The sequence below is a fragment of the Rhinopithecus roxellana genome, chromosome 3 (genome assembly GCF_007565055.1).
Source record: "Rhinopithecus roxellana isolate Shanxi Qingling chromosome 3, ASM756505v1, whole genome shotgun sequence".
NCBI classification, from domain to species: Eukaryota; Metazoa; Chordata; class Mammalia; order Primates; family Cercopithecidae; genus Rhinopithecus; species Rhinopithecus roxellana.
Genome location: NC_044551.1, coordinates 99,209,814 through 99,213,425, shown reverse-complemented (window position 1 = coordinate 99,213,425; position 3,612 = coordinate 99,209,814). Strand labels below are relative to the sequence as shown.

The 3,612-nt window shown below is 45.8% G+C and overlaps 1 pseudogene; it reads right to left on the bottom strand.

The window, feature by feature from the left end:
- Window positions 1–581: 581 nt before the first annotated feature.
- LOC115896384 lies at window positions 582–1,278 on the bottom strand (annotated as a pseudogene).
- Between the last annotated feature and the right edge of the window lie 2,334 nt (window positions 1,279–3,612).

The following is a 3,612-nucleotide window of genomic DNA, read 5'->3' as shown; positions in this document are numbered from 1 at the left end:
GAATAGCTGGGACTACAGGTGCGTGCCACCATACCCAGCTAATTTTGTACTTTTAGTAGAAATGGGGTTTTGCCATGTTAGGCTGGTCTCGAATTCCTGACCTCAGGTGATCTGCCCACCTTGGCCTCCCAAAGTGCTGGGATTACAGGCATGAGCCACCACGCCTGGCCTCTCTGGCCACTTCTGATCTGTTCTTAGTTACTGTAATTTTGCCACTTCAGAAATGTAATATGAAATCATAAGGCATATAACCTTTGAGACTGGGTTTTCTCACTCAGCATAACGTCCTTTTAATTAATTAATTAATTAATTTTTTGAGACAGAGTCTTGCTTCATTAACCAGGCTGGAGTGCAGTGGCACGATAGCTCACTGCAACCTCTGCATCCCGGCTCAAGCAATTCTCCTGCCTCACCTCTTAAGTAGCGGGGACTACAGGTATGTGCCACAACACTCAGCTAATTTTTTGTATTCTTTTCAGTTGTTTGTTTCCTTTAATTAACATCTAAATAGGTTATACATCTTTTATAATTATAATATGGAAATGTATATGAGCAAAATATATAAATTTTGGGGGGAATGCTTAGGGAAGAATGAGGTCAGTCAAGTTCATCCAAGGTCTTAAGCAGCAGCATCTATGCAACTAGGGCGTGGTCAGAGTTTGGGGACAGAGGTAAATATCTGCAATTCATGCATCCTTTTGATTTCTTCTTTTAGTGCCTGATTAACCATCTGGTGTTGCTGGGCAGTTCTCTTCTCCTTAAATTCTTCTGATTCAATTTTAATTTCTTTTTTTTTTTTTGAGACGGAGTCTTGCTCCGCCACCCAGGCTGGAGTGCAGTGGCCGGATCTCAGCTCACTGCAAGCTCCGCCTCCCGGGTTTACACCATTCTCCTGCCTCAGCCTCCCGAGTAGCTGGGACTACGGGCGCCCGCCTCGTCGCCCGGCTAGTTTTTTGTATTTTTAAGTAGAGACAGGGTTTCACTGTATTAGCCAGGATGGTCTCGATCTCCTGACCTCGTGATCCGCCCGTCTCGGCCTCCCAAAGTGCTGGGATTACAGGCTTGAGCCACCGCGCCCGGCTCAATTTTAATTTCATACATCGTCCCACAACTCCTGAAATGTCAGTGACTTTGATAGCTGTAGCTCACGGAAACTTTGAGAATTTGGGTCACTCTGAGCTCCCCCTCAGTCTGGGTGGCAAACACCCAATGATGAAGTGGAAGCCGGCGGATCCCGCGGAGCAGAGGCGCTGCTGCAGCCGGGCTCCGAGCCGCCATGCCCGGCTGACGCGACCCGCTGCCCGAGGTCACTGTATGCCCCTAATTTTTTGTATTTTTAGTAGAGACAGGGTTTCACCATGTTGGCCAGGCTGCTCTCAAACTCCGGGCCTCAAGTAATCCACCCACCTAGGCCTCCCAAAGTGCTGGGATTACAAGTGTGAGCCAGTGCACCTGGCCTTTCTCTCTCTCTCTCTTTCTTTTTTTTTTTTTTTTCTGAAGTCTCCCTCTGTTACCCAGGCTGGAGTGCAGTGGTGCCATCTTGGCTCACTGTAACCTCTGCCCCCCGGGTTCTAGCAATTCTCCTGCCTCAGCCTCCCGAGTAACTGGAACTACAGTTTTTTTTTTGTATTTTTAGTAGAGACAGGGTTTCACCATGTTGGCCAGGATGGTCTTGGTCTCTTGACCTTACGAACAACCCACCTCGGCCTCCCAAAGTGCTAGGATTACAGGCATGAGCCACTGCGCCCGCCTTCTTTCTTTCTTTCTTCCTTTGTTTTCTTTCCCTCTCTTTCTTTGTTTCCTTTCTCTCTTTCTCTCTTTTTTCTTTCTTCCTTTCCTTTCTTTCTTTTCCCCTCCTTCCTTCTTCCTTTCTCTTTCTTTCTTTCTCTCTTTCTTTCTCTCTTTCTTTCTCTCTTTCTTTCTCTCTTTCTCTCTTTCTTTCTCTCTTTCTTTCTCTCTCTCCCTCCCTCCCTCCCTCCCTCCCTTCCTTCCTTCCTTCCTTCCTTCCTTCCTTTCTTTCTTTCCTTGTTTCCTTTTTGGTCAGGATTATAAAAGTGTTCATCCTTTGGTGTTTCTGGGGAGTTGAAGAATTCTTTTCAACTACAGGAAGGTTCGTTGTCATTCTGGTACTGGAAGACAAAGATGATGCTTGTGTCACAGTGTTTTCAAGCAATCGCTTGTGCATTTTATCCTAAGTGTTTACAGGCAAGAAGTCTTTGACTGGTGCTACCTGTCAGAGGAGAGAGAGGTTTTTGTGAGCCAAGGGTCAGAGTGGGTTCCAAGAGGGCACAGGATTTGAGGAGATGAGAGCTGGGCATGGTGGCATAGGCCTGTAGTTCCAGCTACTCAGAAGGCCAAAGTGGGAGGATCGCTTGAGTCCAGGTGTTCAGGGCCAACCTGGGCAACATAGTGAAAACCCATCTCTGTTAAAAAGAAAAGGATTTGAGGAAATTAAATTAAAATTAAAACTGCAGTGGACTTTCTACACGAGGAAAAATTACGAATAGAGGCAATGAGGAAGGAAAAAAAAACCCACTGTATTTATGGGAAGGTGAAAACCTCCTGGGTAAAACAGAAGGTTTCTGTTGGAGAATAAAAAAAGATACTGTTAGATAAGAAATGTGATCCATCCTGTAAAAAACTTTAAATCCCCAAACAAGTGATTGACACAGATTACTGTGGATAGAGGGGATGTTCATGATCAGAACAGGATTTGACAAAAATTAATCTGGCAATACCTCAAAGGATGAATTGGAGACAAAGAGACAGGAACATTTGTTTGGAAACACATCCAGGTGAGAAGTGCCAGATTCACATCAAAGCTGCGTTAATGGGAAAAAAAGGGACTGCTCGCGACATTTTATGTTGGAGTGAATGAAGTACACAGTGGAGGACTGTGCACATGGACACAGCTTTGTCCCACAGTGGAAGAGGTGAATTGCACTTGGGAGTTATCTTTATAAAGGAGATCAGGAAGGCAGTATTAAAGAGAGTTATTTTAGGCCGGGCGCGGTGGCTCAAGTCTGTAATCCCAGCACTTTGGGAGGCTGAGACGGGCGGATCACGAGGTCAGGAGATCGAGACCATCCTGGCCAACATGGTGAAACCCCCTCTCTACTAAAAAATACAAAAAAAAAAAAAAAAAAACTAGCCGGGCAAGGTGGCGGGTGCCTGTAGTCCCAGCTACTCGGGAGGCTGAGGCAGGAGAATGGTGTGGACCTGGGAGGCGGAGGTTGCAGTGAGCTGAGATCCGGCCACTGCACTCCAGCCCGGACGACAGAGCGAGACTCCGTCTCAAAAAAAAAAAAAAAAAAAAAAAAAAAGAGAGAGTTATTTTAACCTCCAAAAAAAAAAAAAAAAAGGAATAAAACAGTTTTCTAGAAAGACAGATGGTGATACAGAAAGGAAAAAAAAAAAAAAATCGGCCAGGCACAGTGGCTCACACCTGTAATCCCAGCACTTTGGGAGGCCGAGGCAGGTGGATTACCTGAGGTCAGGAATTTGAGACCAGCCTGGCCAACATGGTGAAACCCCATCTCTACTAAAAATACAAAAAAGTAGCCGGGTGTGGTGGCACGTGCCTGTAATCCTAGCTACTCTGGAGGCTGAGGT